Source organism: Athene noctua, chromosome 10 (assembly GCF_965140245.1).
Source record: "Athene noctua chromosome 10, bAthNoc1.hap1.1, whole genome shotgun sequence".
Classification (NCBI taxonomy): Eukaryota; Metazoa; Chordata; class Aves; order Strigiformes; family Strigidae; genus Athene; species Athene noctua.
This window is the reverse complement of record NC_134046.1, coordinates 23,713,291-23,737,413: the sequence shown is the minus strand read 5'-3', so window position 1 is coordinate 23,737,413 and position 24,123 is coordinate 23,713,291. Positions and strand designations below refer to the sequence as shown.

Below are 24,123 nucleotides of genomic sequence, written 5' to 3'. Positions count from 1 at the left end.
TAGCCCTGGCCTAACTGGCTCTTTGTCTTCTGTTCACCTAGGTACAACATGAGTTTTGAATTCCAAAGCTTTTCCCACATCTCCCACGTTTGCTAATGTTCACGGAGTAGATGAAGAAACAGGCTATGATATATTACCGGCTGTGGGCTTGCGAGTTCGAACCGCTCTTCTCTGCAAAGAACAGGCAGTACAGGCAATCTGCCATCCCCAGTGCTCCCAGTAACACACGTGCGGAGCACAAATATTCTCGTAGAATACCTTGTGCTTAGCGTCTTTACTAGGTAAGTGGCCTTGCTAGGAGGCCCTTAAGAGCCAGTGGAAAAAGCTGCCACCTCACTACTCTTTCACCTTCACCCAAAGGGATCTTGTGTTGGAACAGCTCCCCGGTCTCCAAGTAGGTGGCTTATTCCTGGAGAGAAAGACACGCAGACATCACCTGGAGACGCTCGTGTCCTGGTCAGCGCTGTCAACCCTCTACTCTGCTCCCGCCTGGCTGGTCCGCAGGGGATCCCATTTCCCACAAGTGCTGCCGTCTCTCAGGTGACTCCACTGATGCGCTAACCCTGGCAAAGCCGCAGCCCAGCTTTATTCCCTGCTCCCCCGGTGAAAGGCCTCGGGATGTACCAGTAGCCGTTTCATTCTCCGTGCATGAGGAGCAAGTAGGCTACATCTCGCCCGAAAAAAGCACGCGGAGCCCAACACTTCACAGCGTTTCTTTCTCGAGCTTGCCCACATCCCCCAGATAGTGACCCATCGCTCAGGTGCCTCAACGCCACCACTCGGCTTGCTGTCATCTTAAATCGCTTAGCACAGGTTAACTACGTTGGAAAGACCGCAGCAAGATTGAAGTCATGCTGTAAATAACGCCCTGGGTAAGTTCAGGCTATTTAACGTCTGAGCGTTGCTGTGAACAGAACGTGTCAAACATGACACTAGAAGGCATGCCACTAAGTAACTGGTCTGGTGAGCCCCCCCAGCAGCTGGGCATGCTGTTACCTGCTTGGAGAGCCAAGGAAGAGGATACCCCATTCCCTAAATATTGTGCAAAGAAGTTAAAGAAACAGTACTGCTTGTCGGGAAATGCAGCTGGTCTGCCGATAACCTGTTTGAAGAGGAGTTTGACCTTGGCAAGATTCCAGTCTACCCTTGAGAGAAGGAAGCTTTGCTTAAGGCAAATAACTTCCAAGGAGCTAAGGAGCTGCTGACTGCCCAGCAGGATGAAGCAAGCAGGGAGGAAACTGATACAGGTTACCCAACGAGCATGTCAAAACCAACTTTTTGGCAATTATACCATAACACTGGCACTGGAATATATAAAAATGCATGCTTTTAGTGATAAAAAAACTAGCCGCTTGTTCACCCATGTGAGTGCGTGTGTGTGTCACCTTGTCCACCTCTACAGAGACACGGCTTTCGAAAGGACAGCTTCATTTGCTCCAAAATTCTATCATGGATTACGTTTGGTGCATTTTTATGCTTAGGCATCGCCCTGCGGGATTTCCAGGGATGTTTCTGTCGGAGCCATTTCGAAAGGAGTTTGTGAGCGAGGGCGGTCACCCGTCCATCATCCGCCGCCTCTCGCGCCCATTGAGTGCGGGGCCGCGCGGCACCGCCTCCCCGCGGGACTCTCTCTCCTCACTGGATAGCGGGAAAATGGTGTCCGCCCCCTCGGGAATTTCTGCCGAGGCGCCTTCGGGGGCAGCAACAAGATGGCGGCGTGGGCGCCTTTCTCTCTCATGGGAAAATGGTGGGAGCGTGGCCCCTGGCACCGGACAGCTTCAGACCCCTGTTGGCCGCCGGCGCCCGCCCCTCGCGGCCGCACAGCCGGGCCAGCCCCCCTGTGAGAGCTGGAGCCAGCGCCAGGCACCCTCGGAAGTTGTGGGTGTTGTCTTCGCAGTCGGGTGAGAGAAGCCTCTGGCTCGCTGTTGGCGCTCTGTTGCCAAGTGTGTCTTTTTGGTGGGGCTTGTGTGTGCTCGTCTCTCTGCCTCTGCGCTTGGGTTTTATCCCGCTCCACTTCGGGAGCGATCTGACTCGGAAGCGTTAGGTCAGTGTGGTGCCGCCGCTCGATCTAAATCCCTTCTCTGGTATGTGGCAGGAGCTCCCATCCCCGCCGCCTGGCGCAGGGGCTGGGGCTTCTAAGATGGCGGCCGCCGGCGCCTTCTTTCGGCGCCTCTGGCGGCACAAGGGCAGCTGCCGTCAGGGCCGCAGCCTGGCCGGGTGCAGAGCAGCGTGCAGCCGCGCCCTCGTGGCGGGAAGCGGGAGGCGGGAGGCGGGGCCACTGCTCTGGAGACGAGGCCCTCGGGCACGGAAAGGCCCGGGTGGCCTTGCGTGCGTTGCCGGGCCGGCGAGTGTGTCCTGGGTTATGGATTAGTCGCAATTTAGAGGGAAATAACCACCTTCAAGTTTGCTTTAGTGGTCAATGAAATTTATTAGCAAGCGAAAGTGAGCAAAACAGCGCCGGGTGTGCCGGGGACTTTCTGCTCCACCAAGACACACACCTTACATCCCGAAACAGAGTCCTTTTAAAGTGCAGCCTTCGTGAATATTCATGAGGGTGGGGGTGCTCCCGGAGGGGTTTGCAAAGTCGTAAGCAACTTTTCGCGGGCTTTTCGTTGGCGGGCTTTTGTTGCCAGGGAGTGTTCGGGGGATTTTTGCCATGGGGGAGGAGGGGGATGGCTCAGCACAGGTGTGCTTGTATCCATGGTCCAAACACGTCTGCGCATAACACCATTTGGCTTGAAGACGGTGGCCATTTTAACTCCCTTTTAACAACTGATTTTAACCATAAAAACTATATACATAATGCCTTATTTCCTTTTTAAACCTTAATTTACATGTAAAGTGCAAAAACATTTAGAACCATAACACTGTCTGACCACAACAAAGTTCAGTTACAATACAATCTGACATTAACACAGTCTCTTTTTATATTTAATTTACTGAATAATATATTTAACCATAACTTGCGATTTGAATAACAAATACCATATATACCATACCATAATATGTTTTATTAAATCCTGCAGGCCGCGGCCGCTCGGGTCTTGCTTTGCAGTCTTGGTGCCAGCGGTGGCTCGGGCTTGCAGGACGGCCACCAGCCCTTGTTCTCATTAGCACCATGACCGCGCTGAGGGGTTTAGGATTCCCTTTGGCCCATCGCCATTGCCTTTCTGGCCACTTGCATGTGCCTTCTCGTCAGCTGCTCAGACTGGAAGTTAGTCCTTACCCGCAAAACTTGGCCTGCGGGAAGGATAACGTCAGGTTGTGTTCTTCCTGTATTTGTAAGGTGGTGTCCGTGTTAGTACAGTCACGCACGCCTACGCTAACGTGCTCAAACCGAGACGGATAGGAGGGTGGGAGGGAGCTCTGATTTCTGGCGTAGCTCAGGAAGTGCTTTTCAAGCCTGAATGCTGAAGGCCCGCGTTGCTGTGGGACGCAGTGGGCCATGGCTTTGGTGGTGGAACGGGAGGAGTTACTGAGATGGGGTTGTGAGACCGAAGAGCAGACCAGAAGGCAGATGCCATCTAGTAAAAAAAAAAAAAATTAAAAATAAATGTTGGAGTGTGAATGAGGGACTTGAGGGGGGGTGCGGTGAAATGGGGAGGCAGTGGAAGAATTCCCAGAGGAGCTGCAGTTTTCAGACACAAAGGGGCAGTATGTGTCCACAGCGGGTCTAAAAAGCGGTGACTGCTCCCCTTCGGTGGCACTGGGTCTGCCGGCCTGTAGAACGAAGGAATAGTTTTTGTGTCTCTGAGCAATTCCTGCTGTTGCTTTCTCTCCTGAGTGCTGGTGTAGGAATGGCGGTAGAATGTTTGAACTCCTTGAGGCGTGAGAGCTCGGACCTCTCAGAGGATTGATTTCGGTGGCACTGCTCGTGCGCTTACCTCTAGCCATGCTTGTGTGGCTTCTGTCCCTTCCAAGCCAAACCATTCTGTGGTTCTGCTATTTCACTCTGCTTTAGCCACGAGACACAGCAACCAGAGGTTTGGTTTGGGTGCACGTCTGGAGGTGCTGCAGCCTGCACAGCAGGAGGGGCTCAAGCAGAGCTACTGCTCTACTGTTGCCCACCATGGCAAGGCTCGTCTGCTGAGAAATGGACTGTACCAGTCGGACCAGGAGCAGCCCCAGTGAGCAGTTCAGTGGAGGTGTTCAGGGCTTTGTAACCTGCTGCGAGTCACCACCTGCCATGAGGTTTCTCTACTGGCCATGCAGGAGAACTGTAGCAGCAATGAGACCTGCCCACACTTCCCCATTTTTTCCAGCTCTTCCATCAGTTCAGGAATAGCCCAGATGGTGACTTGTGTTGTGGGATAAATGGACAGGACCTGGACCTCATGCTCATGACCCATTTGCAACAGGTTCACAGTCAGGGATGCGTTGATGCGAGGTACACTGTGGGGCAGTACACGGTGCCCCTCTTTCCCACTTCCTCCCCCAACCTGAGTCCACCCACAACTGACCTTTCTACTCAATCTGTGCCTAACCTACTACAGGGACCTAAAAGTAAGGCCTGACTGTCCATTAGATAGCATGAATCTAGCCCTGACCAGTGGGTGGGTAGTGGTTTGCCATTGCCACCTAGAAGAGAAACTGCTCGCCAAGGCCAAGTGGAGACTGTCCCTTATAAGTGTCCTTATCTACCCCTGATATTTGGGCTCCTGTGTCAGTGAAGAATGTTATAAAGCAGCACTCGCTAATTGCTGCCATCAGCTCAGAACTGGGAGCCTGAGCAGCCCTGAGGATCAATCCCTGATCCCAGCTGCTGGCTTATTGTCCTCTGTCGGACATACCTGCTTTCTGGGAAAAGTGCCTGTCTTCAGTTCATATGTCCTGCAGTCCAGGTTCTGTGATGGTGGCTTAGTCTCTTGCCCATCCTTGAATGTATTCAAAGTGACACCGTACCACGTTTCACAGCCACAGTGGCGCAAGACTGGGCACGAGGCGAAGGTACTAAGCGGGTGTTGCGCACACCGTCTTATCCTCGGGCTAATGGCATTGTTGAGTGAATTAATGGTTGGGTTAAGAGGCGTGCCAATGGCTCAAGACACAGCTGGGACATACAGTTATCACAAGTGGGTTTTATTGTTCATAACTGCTGGGGGAATTATGGGAACCCGTTTTGTGCCGTGGGGGTTATCACAAGGGCCGGTTCCCATCGAAAATCTAGGTCAGCAACCTGTCATGGTAAGGTTACCTTCAGTTGGCATCGTGCCTGTGACCTTAGTAAACCTAGAGGGTGACATGCCTGGGAGGCCCTAGGTAAAGGTGGAAGAACTCACCAGATTAGTGCCCGTTGGATAATTCCTGGCTTTTAACTTGATGCCCGGGTTTTGATCCGAGACATGGTTCTGATTTCTTTCAGGATCTTGGAAAAGCAGATGGCTTCGGCCCCCCTATTGGCAATGGCGACGGTTACCGCTACGAACAATCAGGACTTGGATGAAGGTGTGGCAGTGAATGAATTTTCGTGAACTTGGCATCTTTTAGAAGAATGTGATTGGACTTCATGCTGTTGAGGGAGGAAGGTGTTTGCGTCCCGAATGTGTTCATGCTACTTCAGGAATCTTCTTTCTTCACAAATGAAGTGGCAAGAGACTCAAAGGCAATTGTTGTGGTATTAACTGGTTGGTTGGATATGTTTGAATTTTCCCTGTCAGAAGAGTTAATTCACTCCCTTCAACTCTGGTTGTGGTTATGTTTACTATGGTTTGTATTCTAATAGGTTGCATGAGTGTATAAGTAGTGAAGTCTGTGTTAATAGTAGAGTATGTCTTTTGAGATTAGTGTGGTTATCTGGGAATGATGATCTGCCAGGGAGCATTGAAACTCGGTGGGACTGCACTCCCTTTTAATCTTGGGAGGCAAGAGGCAACTGTGCCACCCAGCACTGCAAGGAAACCAGGCGAACCATGGCCGTAGTCACGGGGTGGATTGTGCGGCAGGTGCGCTCGCTCGATGGAAATGGGGCTTCCTGGCTGCTGAAACCGAGCGGCCGTGGATTTCTTCCTTTTCGTGCCCTTGGTCTCAGGGCCTTAGAGTAAGTGGGGCCCTCAGTAAGGGCTGATACTGACCCCAGGTTGGATTTGGCTCAGGTGTAAACGGAGTCCCCTGGGGGAGCCTTTTTGAGCCAGTCCACTCTGGAGCAGCGTGCTGCAGTCAAGGAGTCTCCCCTTGGGTCAGGACGCAACCCAAGGCAACTCCTCCTTGAGGTTGCCCCCCGGGTGAGGACACGGCCCAAAGAAAGTCCTCAAGGTTCAGAGCCTCACGCTTTTGAAGTGAGTGAGTGATGCAGCGTTTTGGGTTGTCATTAAATCCTAGGAGTTGGTGTAGTAACAGCATTTGGTCTCACAGCCATATGGATCTACCATTTATGAATAATTGCTGAACTGCCAGCTGATTTTATTAAGATAAATTTTATTTTCATTATTGTCTGTTCATATTACAAACTTCAGCAGAAGAGCAGACCTTGGGTTTGTTGGTGCTCCAGTGACCTCCCTGTGGAGAGAGAAGACGGCTGAGGCACTCGGCTGCAGGTGAGACACGGGGACTCTGGGACACAGGACGGCCCACGAGCAGCCATCCGAGGAAGCGGGGTGGGGGGGGAAATCATCAACTCAGGCTTTTATCTTCATAAACCGCCAGTTGAAGAAACAGCAGAGCAGCGCCACTAGTGGCACAGAAATCACCGCGGATACTGTGGCAATCAGGCAGTGCCAGCGCACATCTGGGCGCCAGGAAACGCTCGTGCCGCTCCGGGAACTATAATCACTTGGGGATGCTTCCCGGACCGCATCTGGAGGAGCAGTTCAGGACGTTAGTCCATCCTGTGCACCACGGGTAAGCTCACAGCACATTTCATACCCCCAGGAAGTTCTGTCTCCCCCAGTGCTGGTGCCTGGGGCAGCCTCCCGCCCTTTGGGACAGGTTGTCCCTCCAAACAAAACTCCAGTGGCCAGGAGGAGAGCACGGGGAGGGGGAGCACAGCTGCTTGGCCAGTCGCTGCTTCGAGGGACACGGACAAAACCATCCCTGCAGCAGGCACAGCCGTCCACCCCCAACTCTCCCTGCCGCTGGGCCAGCTCCCACCCCCCGAGGGGACGGGGTCAGGCCTTCTCAAGAGACACTCGAGCCTTGCTCTCCCCTTCGGCCTTTGCCCCAGCACGGGCACCACCCGCAGCTGCTGCCAGGTTTCGGGACGCGTGTCCCACTTAGGGATCCCAGCAGGAATGCTGCAGTACCTGAGTCCCTTTGATACAATTCATACACTGCTGTGTTTTTTTCTGGGCTTTGAGAGCACTGCCAAAAAGGAGAGACAACAGGTAAATCCTGTGCGTGGCTGAGGCACAGAGGATGCAGGGGGACGGGGAGGTGCCCTCGAAGCCCCTGCCCAATCGGGCAGTCAGGGCATCGCTCTGGACCTCGGCTCGTGGGAGGGCTCCCGCTCTGAGCCGCTCCAGCTGACACACAGCCGTCCCGATGGGCGACGCCGGCTGACCACGGGGCAGCAATTACCTGGCGTGCCAGGGGCTCGCATCGCCTCTTTTTCTGCAGCAGAGGCTGGCAGGGAGCCACTGCTTCCTTATGGGAACACCATCTCCTGCGCAGCCTCCTCATCCATCCCTTGAGGAAGCAAGCAGGACAGTCGGGTCAGACGGAGCTGCTCCCCATCGGGGAGATGGTGCCTTCAGGAGGCCACACTGCTCAGAGACCTCGATCAGGTTGAGACAAATCTGCCTGCTGACAAACCGGCGCTGAGCCGTCACGGTACAACGGGGGACCAGCTGCCCTTGGGACTTGGCTTGAGCCACGACTGGCAGCAGAGGCTCTGCACCAGCTCTGGGGCTCGCCAGCACCCGCAAGGCATGAGACCCGGCACCGCTGATGCGAGGCTCTTCTCGACCCCCTCCCACTGTCCCAGGCCACAGTGTCTCCAGACATGCTGTCTCAAGGCTCCAGCTGTCTTGTGAGTAAGGCTAAGGCTGAGTGACAGAAATACACCCACCATGTCCTCTCGCCAGTTCCTGCAGGATTTGCTTCAGCCTGTCTGAGGGCTCTGGGGACTTTTTTCCTCCTTTTGAAGGGTTCTTTGCTGTCGGAGGACCTTAACAGAAAGTACGGGGCTCAATTTCCCATGCACAAATTAGAGAACAGCAGCGCACAGCCCGCGAGGGCAGCAGAGACAGACTCCTGACCCCTGCGACGCCAGCCGGACTCTGGTTCCGGATGCAGCCGAGGGGCTGGGAAAGCCCTCCCTGCGGGCACATCTGCAACCAAACACCCAGAGAAGCTCCCGTCATCTCCTCTGATCTCCATGGCCAGAATCCAATGGCCGAAGCGGCGAGGGGACCACGCAAGGAGAGGGCGCCCACGGGCAGGTCTCCCTCCGCACACCCGCAGAGGCGCCCGGCTGGGTGACCTCTGGGCTTTGAGCTGGCGGCTCTCACAGGGAGGAAAAAAAAGCCAGGACTTGCCCACGCCATCTCCCGCAGGCTCGGTCCCGGGACCTGGCCAAGAAGCTGCATCGTCTTCGCCTAAGTGCATGGCTGCAAAGCAGCGCACGACAGATCAGCTCCTGGGACACCGCTCGAGGTATCTCCTCAGAGCGGAGCAGCACCGAGGGCAAGTCAAGGACGGGTTTACCCCACGGCACTGCCCTCTGCCTTCCCCTCAGGGGCACGGTGCAAAGAGTTACCGCCTGCCTGTGGCGGCACCACGCTGGGACGAACAAACCATGCGTGGAGCTGCCGGCAGAAAGGGCTCCCCTGGAGCTCACACCAGCTCTGAGCTCAACAAGCCCGCCGGCGCGGCAGCCAGCGCCGGGAGCAGCTCAGGGTCAGGGTGGCCAGCAAAGACAGCTTCGCAAGGGAAAGCGCCCCGGGGCACATCACTGAGCCCAACCCCTTCCCTCTCGGCTCTTCTGCCCGGCTGCGCGTCAGCCATAGACGGAGCAACTGCCACTTCACACAGAAACACAACGAAAACATTGATGCTCCCCCCTCCCATCGACTTACCTGTGGGACTGCTCTCAGGCTACGGGACGGGAACAGATGAAGATGCCGGGAAACCATCGACCTCAAGAGGAGGATCTTAAGGAGGACTGCTCGGAATAGGAGTCCCTGTGCAAAAAAACCAAGGTGCAACCTAAGTTCAACAACTTGTGAAATGGTGGAGAAATACAAACGCCACAGTTGAGAGAAGAGCTTCATCTGTCACTCGAACGTTAGTGGGTAACAGACAATCCAGCAGCAAACAGGAATGCTGCTGTCACTGCTTCCAGTGCCCTGCGACCGTGCGCTCCCACAGTCTCCAGCCCGAGACACCCCCCCAGTCCCAACACTGCCAGGTCTCTTCACACTTTTTCACCTTTACTATTTCGACCACCTTCTAATTTTGTATAACTTGGAAAGGCCCACGTACTGACATTTGCCCTGTTCCTTCTGAACAGACCCGAGAGACCAACCACGAGTTTCATCACCCTGACCTCCTGCTTCTCACTTCAAGCCTGTCAAGCTGCTGCCCCAGGTGCTGTCCAACTGTCACCACTGTTGGCTTCCAAAGGTAACCTGAGCTTCACAGGGCTACTACCCTTACAGCTCGTCACCCCTTGCTGCCGCAGCCAAGCAGTCTTAGCAAGGCAGCCGTGCAGAGTCACCTCCCCGTCATTCCTGATCTTTGACACTCGGAGCAACCGAGCACGCTACCGGGAAATAAACACGCGGTAGCCAGCGGCAACGTGCCGCTTGTTCGCTGCTCCTACCGGTTCGCGTCAGAACTCGGGCTTTCCACATCACCCCTGCGCCAAAGAACTTCACTTGACACGCTTATCCTAACAAGTGCTTTATATAGCTGAATTTCCTTCTTCTGTACATACTTTTCACCTCCCTTGACCTGCTTTTCAAATAATTAGCGCTACCGAGAACGGCCCCGTAATCCACCACCACCGTGCGCTGCAGTCAACCAGCTGGGCTGGCACTTCTTTTAAAATGCAAGACCTACCTTGGGCAAAAAGCAACAAAGCGGTTCCCTTCCCACACAAAAATCTCTCACGTCAACAACTCTCTGGTGCCTGACTGGACATACTGTGGAACCGTTCTCTTCTCTAAGCCAAAGCCAAAGCCGCTTCCCAGTGACGGGTGTAACGAGCAACGGCCACCAACGAACCAGTGTGCCTCTGGCCAAAGCGCAGGCCCAAAACAACACCGACGCTCAGGAAGCGTCTCCCTCTTTGGAAAGACACGTCTCGCCTGTGGAAGGCTTCCTTTTGGAAAAATGCTTCTGTATCCCTCCTCAGGGTTCTGACAGCTGACAGACAAACTGACTTCTCTCATTACAGCACCCTGCTCCTCCAGCAAATCCCGCCCGCCAGCAACCCTCACCACGGGCAGCGCAACCTGTACAGCACTAGGAACGGGTACTTGGAAGTTACACACACCTCTCGCCACCTTTCTGCACGGGACTCTGAAAAAGAACATTTCGTCACTCATTCCTTAAATGCAGGATGTCTGCTAGCAAGAATTATGTCGGGGCCAAAGCAAACTACAGCGCTAAGGCGGCATCTCTGGGTATTCATACGCCATCTTGTGACCCATGGTGGGAGCACAGGGGCTGCTAAAGTGCTCCTCAGATGTACCCAGCAGAGACTGGACAAAAGCTGCTCACCCTAACAGGGGCTGGAGCTTCTCTACTCGTCAGGAAAAGACTCAAAGGACACCTGAAAGGAATGATTAAAAACTATTTATTATTATAATTTAATTGACAGTTTTCTACCTGCACAAGCACAAAACCGGTGTTGAGGTTCACCTTTTAGCATTGAGGTATCACGATAAGGTTGCTCAACGTGAAAACTGTCCACCTTATTGAGACAGGTGTCAGGGCACTGTTTAATTGTTTGTTGCTCTCATCTCTGAAAAGAAGGCTCCGTGCTTAACAAAATTGTTAAGGACTCACAGAAATGTCATTATTTCTAAAATTTGTCAGAACAAAACAGAAAGGCTTACTTACAAAGAAAAACTGACAAGAATACTGTGTGCATTCACACATTTTTAGGCATCTCTGTTCCAGTGATGTTGTGAAAATTCTGAGTCCCGGAACACAGATCCGTGTTTGAAGTTTGTCTTTAAGCACAGCATTTCCCTCCCTGATCTTGTATTAGTCCTGAGATCTCTGATACTGCAGGCACACTACAAGCTGGAGGACTATCTCTCTTCCTCTGAAAGACTTTGATGTGCCTTATATAGCCCCTGGGCAGCCCCAAAACATTGAAAATATCACCAGGAAACGAATTGTGATCGATTAACAACACTACACTGCCATACCACCTTCCAAATCAGATTGCTTCTGAAGTAGAACAGGATAAAACCCAAACGCAGAGGCAGAGAGAAAAGTACAGAGAAACTTTGCCAAAAATACACAATTCACAACAAGACATCAACGGTGAGCTAGAGGTTTCTCTCACCTGATTGTAAGGGCCAGCAACCTGACAACAGGAATCACTTCCAAGGGTGGCTGGCTGAAGACGCTCTTCTTCCCAGCAAGGAACCGTGCAAACTTGTTACTTCAAGAGCTCATTGGGATTGCAGGGAAAGATGAAGGAAGAGAAAGTGCTTCAGTGGTTGCTCCCCGGTTAAACACAATTATCGTCTCTCAGAGAATGCTAAGGAATTTCAAAGGAATTGAAATCTCCAGTTGTGTCGCTCAGTCAACCATCTACTTAAACAAACTACAAAAATATGATGAAAAGAAAACCTGCCAGTTCCAGGGAGAAAAGCCACTCTTGCGATGCTGAGAGGCCAAGAGCTCTGGACAAAAACTGCATGTACGTATAGTGTATTTACCTGGAACTGTTACTCCGCACCCCCTCAGGAGAGCTTGCTAAGGACACTGCAGTTGACCGTGCTGTTTAACCCTTTCTGGCTGCAGTGGGTGTCTGTTATCTATCCTGTGTCACACTACTTGGCACCTCACAATAGTATGGATGGCCACTGTTTGGACAGATGCAGGCATTAGCACTAGTCAAAACTCTTTTGAGAAATTTCCAGTCTAAGCAGCTGAGGAGAAACAACATGGAAGTGGCCAGAAGGGCAACGGTTATTGTCCAAAGGGGATCCAAAGCCCGTAAGTCTGGTAATGGTGCTATTGAGAACCAGGGCTAGGGGCTGTCCTGGAAACCCGAGCCACTGCTGGCACCGAGACTGCAAACCAACTCCTGAGTGACCACAGGCTGGCAGACACACATGCCAGCCTGGCAACACAAGGCTGTCACAAACAATCACAGTGATTTTAGTATCATGTTATAAAAATGCGACCTAACAAAGTTCAATGGCAAGGTTCACTCTATTATTTACTACATGGAAGAAACACACAAAGGCAACTCAAGTTAGAATTGAGCTAGCATGAATTACAGGGAGATTGGAGATGGAAAGGGGTGAGATGCCCCTGTGAGTCAGGAGGTTCAGCATGGACCCCTCTGCTTTCCAAACTCCTGAAGGAGCTTAGGCGTGGCCTAGATCCAATCTTAGTCTCAGACTTGGACAATGTTTTATGTCTAATGGAATTAGCTACATAGATTTCCTTAGTATTAATTCAGCATGCCATCAGTCACTTACCAAGGATCTGTTGTGAATAAGGGGTTTCTCTGCCTTGCGTAAGGAGGGATCTCTTAGTATCAGGTACAGGATCTCAAACCTTGAGAGGCGTCCCTGTTCAAGGGGAGTGTCACCTGGTGAGCAGTCCAGTTGCACTTCAGGGAGAACTCAAACTGGGTTCATCCAATGATCTATCATTGGCAAAAGGTTTCCTCGAGGAGGAACCTTGAGAGGTGTCCCAGCTTAAGATTACCGCTACGCTGCTTGGCAGGGAGAGCTCAAAGGCAGCTCCCTTGGGTTGTCATATTTATGGGTGGAAGTGGTTGGCTGACAGTCAAGTCACATACAATGGTAAAAGCAGGCAGGAGACTCCTTGTACCCACAACTTGCTTTGTTCCTTGAGAAATGGGTCTTGGAAAAACCACTCACTATTCATGTGTTAATGGCATGGTCCCTGTTCCAAGCTCACATGCACCACTGCTCACTGGGTCTCTGCTCCTTTGGGGGTTTTCTAGAGAAGTTCTTGGCCTGGCTACAGCTCAGGCCTTTACCTCCTCTGGGGCCTGGACCAAACCACTGCTGGTTTGGTTAAGGGGTCGAGTGCACCCCTCACCAAGGTCACCCAGGCCAGGCCAGGCCAGCCCTTCCTGAGAAGGAGAGGCCACGCCACGGGCCTCTGGGCAGCACTAGCACGAAAAAGCACCCCCGAGGCGGGGAACTAAAGCGCTGTAGGCCCGTCCCGCTCGGCTCCACTGAAGGCGCCCGCAGCCAGGCAGCTGCCGAGGACACCATTTCGCGGCTGCGCCTGTAGGCGCCTTGAAATAAATGGCGGAGGGGGCGGACACCATTTTCCCCCTATCCAGTGAGGAGAGAGAGTCCCGCGGGGAGGCGGTGCCGCACGGCCCCACACCCAATGGACGCGAGAAGCGGCGGATGACGGACGGGTGGCGCCCTCCGCGCGACGGCTCCAGTGGGCGGGCTTTGGCGCCCGCCGGCCAATGGGGTGGGCGGCGCGGGTCGCGTCGCGTCATGTTGCGTCGCGCTTTCCCGTGGTGCCGCGCGGTGAACGGCGGCAGGAGTGGTCGCGACTCCATCCGGGTATCGGCGCGCTGCGGGTCACCCTGCGGCAGGTAACGGGGCGGCGGCAGCGGGCCGGGTTCCCGGGGGCGCTGCCATCTCCTGCGTGCCGGGCGGCAAGGTGGGGGGTAGCCTGCGGGAAACAGCTGGTGCGGCTTGGGCGCCAGGGGCCGGGGCGGGGCGGTGGGTGGGACGGACGGACGGACGGACGGACAGGCCCGTCTTGTCTCCTCTCCTTGCTGCGGGCGGGCGCGCGCGGGGGCCTTGGCCCGGCCCCTGCGCTCAGCGTCACCGCCGCCCCGCGGGGTGGGGGCTGGCCCCGGCGGGATAGCGGCCCGGGCCGCAGGCGGAGGCATTGTCTACAGTCCTCTGTCCCGGCGAGAGGCGGGAGCCCGGCCGCCGCTGCCGGGCGGGGCTTCCCCACCGGTTCCGGTGCCGTTGGGATCTCTGTTTATTGTCGTAATTTTCGTTACTGAGGCCTTTTTTTTCCCCTTCCCCCCCGCCCCCCACCTTCTCGACTAACTTGAAGGCCCGGAAGTTCCGCCCCCGGGCGCTCCTGAGTGGTGGGTTGGCCCCGTCGCCCGCTGGGGATAGGCTGCGGATGCCGTCAGCGGCTGGGTACGTCACTTCCGCTACTGAGTGTGTGGGCAGGGGAGACCTTGGCCGCAGGGGGGAGGCCACCCCCACCCACCCACCCACCCCCGGCCGTTACCGGGGCTGCAGGGGGGCCCCGGGGGGAGGGGGCCTGTGCGCGGGGGTCACTTATCCTGCCCCATCTCGGGCACCGAGGAGCACTGACCTGCGGCGGGGAGCGGTGGCCGAAGGAACTTGTGGCGGGGTGGACTGGTAGATGCGGTGGGCAGGACTGCAGGCGGCTGGGGGAAGCGGGGAGGGCGTTAGAGACGGGGTGGGCCGGCAGAACACGGTACCGCGTAGGAGGAGTGAATCTCAGGAACGACGAGGCAGAAGTTGAAGAAAATACTTCATGAAACGTCCTTCCTTTGGCAGCTAAACATGTTGTCGGTAAACAGCAGAGTAAGGGGTGGGGTTGTACAAAACTAAGCTTGGAACACTTGTCCGTATACGCTGTACTAATTGAAACTAAGCACTTGTGTTAAGTTTCAGTCCTGTTGTTAGCACAGTGTAGAATCTGTCCTAGGTAAGCGGCAACATGCTTATGGAGACTTTCTTATGCCACAGCATAGTCAGTTTTAGAGAAGGACACTATGCAATCAAATTATGTTTTTATGACTTACTTGTTGTAGGAGTGGAAACTCAAGGTTATGATAATCCTCATTGATAGATTTGCCTTTTCAGTGTTCTTTATGCTCTCTAATTGTACTACTTTGTGCAGACGGTTTTCTAACTGTAATACGAGTCTTAACTGACATGGAAAAATTGCTTCCATTAACAACATACCTAGAAATCCTACAGGATGATGCTTAATCATAAAAATGTGTCAAATTTAATCCATGACAGAATTTTTGGGGAATTAAGCTGTCCTTTCAAAAGCAATATTATTTCTTTAACTTATTTAGGGAATGGGACATCCTCTTCCTGGGCTTTCCAAGCAGGTATCAGCATCCCCAGCTGCCGGGGGAGTTCACTAGACTAGTTACCAGCATGGCTCCTGTTGTCACATTTGACATGTTCCGTTCACAGCAACAGTCGGGCATTAAATAGCCTGAAGTTACCCAAGGCGTTATTTACAGCATGACTTCAAACTTGCTGTGGTCTTTCCAGCGTAGTCAGCCTGAGATTTATTAGAATTTTTTTGCCCTGTCCCAGCTGGCTTTGTGAAGAGGGACTCGCTAAGTAGCTGTATGGTGATATCTGTAATGTTAAGTTGTTGACGGTGATTTTTTTTCACTGAGCTTCCCAACAAGTGATACTTTGTAGGTCTTAAGTGCAACCTCCATTCCTACAGGTCATGCCAGGAAGTTGTTTTGCATGCTAAGACTGGAGACTTGGCAAAAGGAAGCTCAGATAAAACATCAAATCACTTTGTTTTTCTACTCCTACTAACAAGCTGTATACTTATGTCACTTTCCTTTTGAAAATGCTTTCTGTGTTTTCCTCTGTTGTCGGTCAGGGAAAACAGCGGTTCATTCACAAAATGGTGAAAGGCTCCTAGGATGTAAAAAGGGCAATAGATGTTTAGTTCTGATGCCAATTTGTAACGTAGCACATCATTCTTGAAAACATTCTTGTGCACTAACTGCATGCACAACTCGTGCACAACTGAGACACAACTCAGTTGAATGAATAGTACACATTGGTCTATTCCTAAGTAAGATTACATTCTTGTTTGAGGTGGGAACAAATAACCAAAACGATGGTTTCCTTTGAGAGGTGCACTGAGGCCTTCGTACTGTTTGAAGCTGCAGCTAAGCCCAAGTGTGCTCCCATACCTGTTTCGTCTGCCAGTGCACTGACAGACGTGTATTCCAAAAGGATTTGTGAACACCTGGTAACATTTTAGTGTAGTCATTTTCCTTGCTACAACATATTCTCTACTTTCACGGAGGTTTTTGCCAGCACTGTGCAGTGCTGTCATGCACGCACCACTTGCGTGCAGGTGGTTTAATCCTAATGTTGTACCGGAGGATGCTAGGATTTGCATTACTGTGGTTCTATGCTCATGTTAGAAATTATTAATTATGATCACATAACTTCACCTTTCCAGAGGAGATGTGCTTCGTTCAGCGCATGAGTGGGCAATAGTAACTTCTAACTCCTTTCAAGCCGTGGTTTCTGGATATTTATATTCCAGCTGTAACTGCACGGTTAGAAAAACAAGTCCAAATCAAACCTACTAATTGCAAATGTGGCACAACAGTAAAATTTTCTGTTATAATTATGTAAAACCAGAACACTTTCTGTTAAAGCAGTTAAGTGTAAATGGGACAGAGATTTTGTAAAAAATATTGGATTTCCGATTGAGACACTAGATTGATACCACCGATTGTCACCAATAACATATTCACCTTATGGTGTGTGAAAAATGCCAGGGCCACACGCACGTAGTGCTCACACATCCCTGTCAAGGCACGTGGCCTTTGGTACTGCTCGTGCTTGGAGTTAAAGCCCATCTCTAAATCTGTGTAGCGTTGTGCACTGAGCCTGCTCGTACTCCTTTTCTCCTCTTTGTAAGATTTGCCAGTTCAAACAAGTGTTCTGGTGTGGTTTACACTTACTCTAGTGTACTGCTGCTAAATGGACTAGCATGGCCAAAGAGAGGTGTTAAATTTTAAATGTTTGGGCATAAGCAGGGGATTCTTAAGAGGGTGCCTGGACTTCAGCTGGCAAGCGTTACGTTCTGATGAAAGGGGTTTTGCTCTCTTGGTCAGTGCCTATTTCCAGCGCAGGTGAACTCGCTTGGCACAAAGTTCAAAAAAACCCCAACAAACCAAGTCAAAACCCTCTAATCTGTTTAGTCCTAATCTTCACCCAGGTTTCTGATTTACAGCGTTGACTTGTCTGTTACAGTTAATTTTATGCACTGAATTTTCTAAAGCGGGATTTAAGCTCTAGAGTAAAGAAGTGTTTTCCGTTAACAAGCTGTTTACAAATTTACAACTGCCAAATGATGCGCTGCAGCATTGTATACCTCAGGTAGAGCTATCCCTTTATCTCCCCACTGCGTATCATAGGTGTCAGTAAAGCACAGTTTGTGGAGGAGATATTCCCCCTACAAACCCACTTTCACCTTCAGGTGGTTTCTTCTGTGCTGCAAAGTGGACAAAATAACTGGGAGAATAAAGCATTTGTCTTGTAGGAGCACACTGAGAGGAAATGGGGCTTTTGTTATTTCCACAAAGACGTGTTTTGTTCCTTCAGCAGAGTAACGAATAAAAATCATACCTGTCACCTGAGCTGTTTTGTTCTCTTTTGCAGGTTGGAGAATAGCTTCAGAGGGCTTATGCCATTCCACTGTGGGCTATAAGCAAGAACATGTACATTCCTGAGAGTTTTTCTTCCCTGTGCATTTTAGGGCCATTTGAGAGCTTTAAGCTGACAGGGGGCTCAAGAAAAGCACACAAAGCGTACTTGAGCACGCTAGAGCTCACTGAGATTCTCCTGCTGCCACTTCTCTTGGACACAAGTTAGGAGCGAGGCTCTAGCAACTTAAGTGCTTTCTTAATACAAAGGAAGGCGCGATCCAAAACGGTGAATACGGAAGAGGAAAAGATTTGAAATCACTGACCCTCTTGTGGAAAGAGGTGATGAGGCGTGCATGTAGTAGCACGTGATGACAGTGCAGGGGCAGTTGGGTGAAGCGAGGGGAAGCGATATGAAGGACAGCGAAGTTGGCATCAGTCATGCCGCTCCCTTTCCCCCGCTCCAGTCCCCGCTGGTCAAACAAAAAACCCCCGGAACGAGCCAGCTTGAGTCCGTAAATCTGCATGTAGTCATGTGGGCGGCTGGGTGTGCAGGTGCTCCAGGCAGGGCTGGAGACGGAGGCGGGAACTCGCTCACTGAAAGAGTCCGTGGGAGTCGGGAAGCATGGCCCCAGCGCAGGGGGTGCTGCTGAAATCGTGGGGTACCACTGTGAGGAGCTGGGGTTAGTGCCGGTACTGTGAGCCTGGGAGCCCCATCGTGCAGTGAAGGCTGGGGGCAGGCTGAAGCCTCGGCCCTGGGCTGGGGTAGGCAGCTGCAGGGCAGCCGTTTGGTGGTGAACGCCTTCATCTTGGCTGCTGCTCTGGGAAAACAAGAGAGAGACAAACTATTTTCTCTCCAGCTCTGTTCTCAAGAGGACCTTGCCAAGAGCGCTGTGAGTCACATGTGTCTCTGGCAAGTATTTGGATTTCCATATTCTAAGACATTTTTACTTCAAGATTGTCTTGAGCTGCGTTAATGTTGAAATTGACTTTAAGGTTGTATCGGGAGCAGTTAAGAGAAACCCACGTACTGCTGAGCTGAAAACAAGATCTGTTTTAAGTGGCCTTTTGCTAAGGCAGCTTCACACAGTTCAATGTCAGGGTATAGGCCATAATGAGTGTTGTTTGTAAGAAAAGAATCCCTGTGCATGGGACTTCATGTAATTTAAGACTAGCTGAAGCAGTGCAAAGACTGCTTTTGATGGTGTGGGATCTTCTTTGAGCTAGTAACTGTTAGGGGAGTGGAAAGGAGTCACTCTATTATTTATTTCACCAGAGTGTTAAATGTTAGGGCCTTGTACTGATCGATGTGAATTGGTCCTAGATCGTATTCTTTTTGAGTTCCAAAGAGGAAGAAACGTATGTCTGCAGACGATGTTTCTGTGTGGGTGCATATGCTGCGTTGCTGAACTTTCTGCACACATTGACAATGAAAAAGTACACCCAGCACTCAGGTCAGAAGATTAACGATGTCTAAAAGCAAGAAGGCCAGAAGAAAAGAATGTGCTTGTTAAGAAACTGATGAAGAAGGGATTCTTTGGAATTGCAAAAGCAGGAAATTACCTACTGGCTGTGTGCAGGTAGCAATGTTTGTGGAAAGTACTGAGGGGAGTTATTTTTTGAAATAAGCATGAGCAAGATAGCAACAAGTATATAAGGGCTTGCTGCTGTTTTTAGAATGCACAAGAATATGCAAGGGCTTGCTTGCTAATAAAGCTTGAGCTTGACTTCCAATCATATTGATTGTTTGTGGTCTTGTCTCCGGTGGCCTGCACGAGAATTGGTCCCCACATTTCTGACAGACTTTTCTTCTAATTTCAGGTGAGAGGTTACATCCGTGGAACACAAACAGTACTTCTCCTTGAGCCGAAGTTTAATGACTGTAGTTGCTGTGACTGCTACAGCTTGCTGATTGTCTGAAGATGTAATCTATTCAGACCCAAGCAACTGGTCAAATTTTGACACTAATGGAACATATTTAAAATAAAACTTTATTGCATGACTAGAGGGACTAAGGGGGATGCTCTGCCAGCCCCTCAGGGCCCTGCTGCTAATCAGAGGAGCCTATGCCTGGCTCCTGCCTGCCACCACCGAGGATGGACACCGTGGGCATCCACGGGTGCGCCCGGGCCTTGAGCTCCGCCAATGCTTGTGCCTCAGGGGTTTTGCTGTTGTGACTACCTGGACAGTGCGGCAGCTCTGTCCCTCTTGAGCTGGGGAGAAAACTCTGCTCCCCAGGGGTGGTGGTCGTAGGTTCTGTGTCAGTACCGCTGACACTTGCCCTTGAGAGTTTGCAGCGGGCACAGAGGTTGGGGGGTCTCTTTGGGCTGGGGCTGAGGGCGGCTGGGTGGGGTGCAGAGGGTAACAGCAGCTGAGGAAGGGTTGGCGGAGCACAAGGGTGGTGGGGACAGTGGGGAGGGTGGGCAAGTGCTGGGCTTTTTGGCGGTTGCAGCAGTTTCTGTGGCTGGTCCCCGCTCTCCGGGGTGCTGAGGTGGCCGGTCCAGCTCTGTGGGCACGAGGGGCAGCCACTGGTTTCCAGCCACTGTCCGGAGGCTGCAGAGATCTCCCTGCGGAGAGAGGAGGCCACTGAGGCCCTCGGCTGCAGGTGGCACATGGGAACTCTCTTCCCCAGGGCAGCCCACGAGCAGCCATCCAAGCAGCAGAGGGGGGGACGGGAACTCATCAACTCACGTTTTTCTCCACTGCCAATACATCCACTCACAGCACAGCACCACTGAAAATGGCACGGAGATCAGTACTGTGACAATCAAGGAGCGCCTCCACACCAGTCTGGCCCAGAAAACACGTCTGCTGTGTGGGGGAGGAGAAACACTCGGTGTTCTCTCGCTGACCACATCTGTAGGAGGAATTCGGGATGTTAGTCCTTCCAGCGCACCACCACTAACCTTGCAGCACCCTCCCGCCTTTTGGGACAGGTTGTCCCTCCAAACAAAACTCCAGTGGCCAGGAGGAGAGCAGAGCGGGGCTGGGGGAGGGAAGGCAGCTGCTGGGCCAGTCGCTGCTTCGAGGGACACGGACAAAAACCATCCCTGCAGCAGGCAGAGCTGTCCACCCCCAACTCTCCCTGCCCCCGGGCCAGCTCCCACCCCCCGAGGGGATGGGGTCAGGCCTTCTCAAGAGACACTCGAGCCTTGCTCTCCCCTTCGGCCTTTGCCCCAGCACGGGCACCACCCGCAGCTGCTGCCAGGTTTTGGGACACTTCTCCCACTTAGGGACCCCAGCAGGAATGCTGCAGTACCTGAGTCTGCTCTGCTGTGTTTGTCTTCTCTGGGCTTTGAGAGCACTGCCAAAAAGAAGAGACAGCAGGTAAATCCTGTGCGTGGCTGAGGCACAGAGGATGCAGGGGGACGGGGAGGTGCCCTCGAAGCCCCTGCCCAATCGGGCAGTCAGGGCATCGCTCTGGACCTCGGCTCGTGGGAGGGCTCCCGCTCTGAGCCGCTCCAGCTGACACACAGCCGTCCCGATGGGCGACGCCGGCTGACCACGGGGCAGCAATTACCTGGCGTGCCAGGGGCTCGCATCGCCTCTTTTTCTGCAGCAGAGGCTGGCAGGGAGCCACTGCTTCCTTCTGGAAACGCTGTCTTCTGCGCAGCCTCCTCGTCCGTCCCTTGAGGAAGCAAGCGGGACAGTCGGGTCAGACGGAGCTGCTCCCCATCGGGGAGATGGTGCCTTCAGGAGGCCACACTGCTCAGAGACCTCGATCAGGTTGAGACAAATCTGCCTGCTGACAAACCGGCGCTGAGCCGTCACGGTACAACGGGGGACCAGCTGCCCTTGGGACTTGGCTTGAGCCACGACTGGCAGCAGAGGCTCTGCACCAGCTCTGGGGCTCGCCAGCACCCGCAAGGCATGAGACCCGGCACCGCTGATGCGAGGCTCTGCTCAACCCCTTCCCGTCGTCCCAGGCCACAGTGTCTCCAGAGATGCTGTCTCAAGGCTCTGGCTGTCTTGCGACTAAGGCTAAGGCTGAGCGACAGAAATACACTCACCGTGTCTTCTCGCCAGTTCCCGCAGGATTTGCCTCAGACTGTCGGAGGGCTCTGGGGACTTTTTTCCTCCTTCTGCAGGGTTCTTTGCTGTCGGAGGACCTTAACAGAAAGTACGGGGCTCAAATTCCCATGCACAAATTAGAGAACAGCAGCGCACAGCCCGCGAGGGCAGCAGAGACAGACTCCTGACCCCTGCGACGCCAGCCGGACTCTGGTTCCGGATGCAGCCGAGGGGCTGGGAAAGCCCTCCCTGCGGGCACATCTGCAACCAAACACCCAGAGAAGCTCCCGTCATCTCCTCTGATCTCCATGGCCAGAACCCAATGGCCGAAGCGGCGAGGGGACCACGCAAGGAGAGGGCGCCCACGGGCAGTCTCCCTCCGCACACCCGCAGTGGCACCACGCTGGGACGAACGAACCACGCGTGGAGCTGCCGGCAGAAAGGGCTCCCCTGGAGCTCACACCAGCTCTGAGCTCAACAAGCCCGCCGGCGCGGCAGCCAGCGCCCGGAGCAGCTCAGGGTCAGGGTGGCCAGCAAAGACAGCTTCGCAAGGGAAAGCGCCCCGGGGCACATCACTGAGCCCAACCCCTTCCCTCTCGGCCCTTCTGCCCGGCTGCGCGTCAGCCATAGACGGAGCAACTGCCACTTCACATGGAAAACGTTGATGCTCCCCCCTCCCACTGACTTACCTGTGGGACTGCTCTCAGACTCCGGGACAGGAACAGATGAATTTGCCGGGAAAACGTCGACCTTGTGAGGGTCTGAAGGGAAATTGCACCTAAATAAGCTCTTGCCACCTTGTCAGCGTTTACTCTTCCAAAGAAAGGGACATTGAGAACTTACCTCCAGGATGCCCCAAGGGATCCAAACCAAGATCCAGGCGAGAAGCTGGATAACCAGTTCCCCCGGCCTCATCTAGAAGCAAGCAGAGATGAGAATCATTACCACTGCATGCTGGGATCCACTTCTGCTGTAGGGAACTACAGGCACGGGAAGGGGCTCAGGTCACTACATGGGGGCCAGACAAAGTTGGAGTCTGTCAAAGCCACAGAGGGGCCTGGTGAGCTCTTGGCTGGCACCCAGCAGCTTTCCAAACACTTGGAAACCCATGTGCAACGTACCTAGAGGAGCAGATGGACCAATGTACGGCTCCCGTGGGCTTTCGTACCGGGAGAGCTCTTGCACACAGACCAAGCCCTTGCTGAAGCATCGGAGGGGAAAAGCCACCATCCACGCTTCTCAGGGAGAAGAGCCCACTGGCCTGTGAAAGGCTGCGCCAGCGGCCATTCGCTTACCTGTTCCCCGTGCTCGCCACGGAGCAGCCTGGGCAGCCCTGGCGTGCAGGGCCACCAGGAGGAGGAGGATGAGGAGGAGGTGGCGGGCGAGGGCCATGTCTCCTTGCGTGCGCACCATGCTGCTGCGGCTGTGCTGCTGCAGTGGGGGCTGGGGGCTGAGCGGTCAGTATACCCAGCGTGTCACTGTGGGGCTCTGTGGCCTCACAGCCCCGCTCTGGTGTCACGGCCCCACTGGGACCTCACAGCCCCGCTCTGGTGTCACGGCCCCACTGTGACCTCACAGCCCCGCTCTGATGTCATGGCCCCACTGGGACCTCACAGCCGGGCCGAGGCTGCGTGGGGACGGCTCTCGGGGCGCTCGCGGAGCCGCTGGAGCCATGCCGGGGGAGCTGCCCCCCAGGGAGGGGAGCTCGTCCCCTCGGGCAGCTCTGTCCTGTTTCCCGGGCACTGTCACAGGGGCAGCGGGGAGCTCACAGCCCCCCCAGAGCGGCAGGAAAGCACAGCCAAGGGCTGTCTGACCTCCTCGGTGCCGCTGCCAACAGCTCGTGAGGCTGCGGAGCGATGGAGTGATTTCAGCCCCGAGAGGATGCAAGATCCCCTTCTGTAGGCAGCTTCCAGGCTGGGGCCCAGCTTGGCACCTCGGCAGACCCCAGGGCTAAGGAGTCACTTTCATTTTAGGGGAAAGAGGAAGCCTTTCCTTTTCCCTTTCTTGTTCGTCTGTAACTTAAGGGTACACTTTCTGTCAGGGTCATGACAGAGCAAAGTCAATCAATAAACCAGAAAAAAAGTCTTTTCTGACATTATTTGTCATGCCCAAGAGACCCACAGGAGAGCACGGGTTGGGTGTGTGCTGCCTGAGCGGCCTCATGGCCTTCTGTGATGGAGCGTGGCTGGCTCTGCAGACAAGGAAGAGCTGTGGCTGTCATCTGTGTGGAGCTGAGCAAGGCCTTTGCCTCATCCTTCTCTCCCCCCAGAGCTGGGCAGGGGGACTGTGCCACCCCTGAGGTGACACAGAGGGGTTACAGGGAGGGGTGGGACACGGCGAGCTGACTGGGGGAGACTGGGAGAAATGTGGGGGCCCTGAGGAGATGAAGAAGGACCGGGCAGACCGCAGCAAGATATTTGGGACCCCGAGGGGACGCAGCAGCACTGGAGGAACAACTCCAGCAGGGACCTCCAGGGAGCTTGGGGACCCCAAGGGGACTCCAAGGGACATTAGGGAGCCCGGAGGGAAATCTGGGGGTTCAGGGGGATGCTGGGTCCTAGCGGGGCAGC

At 53.7% G+C, this 24,123-nt stretch overlaps 2 long non-coding RNA genes across 3 annotated transcripts; one reads left to right on the top strand and one right to left on the bottom strand.

Annotated features, from left to right (window-relative positions):
- Positions 1 to 8,470: 8,470 nt before the first annotated feature.
- LOC141964249 (uncharacterized) lies at positions 8,471 to 13,187 on the bottom strand. Its single transcript, XR_012634288.1, has 4 exons — positions 12,606 to 13,187; positions 11,456 to 11,653; positions 9,012 to 9,116; positions 8,471 to 8,543 (listed from the first exon to the last, which is right to left on the bottom strand). It is a non-coding gene; the product is annotated as an uncharacterized LOC141964249 (long non-coding RNA).
- A 449-nt stretch (positions 13,188 to 13,636) lies between these two features.
- Positions 13,637 to 19,357, top strand: LOC141964037 (uncharacterized). 2 transcript variants are annotated; one of them, XR_012634258.1, is made up of 3 exons: positions 13,637 to 13,714; positions 14,191 to 14,279; positions 17,559 to 19,357. It is a non-coding gene; the product is annotated as an uncharacterized LOC141964037 (long non-coding RNA). The 2 variants fall into 2 exon arrangements; XR_012634259.1 differs by lacking the exon at positions 13,637 to 13,714 and adding an exon at positions 13,722 to 13,782.
- Positions 19,358 to 24,123: the final 4,766 nt, after the last annotated feature.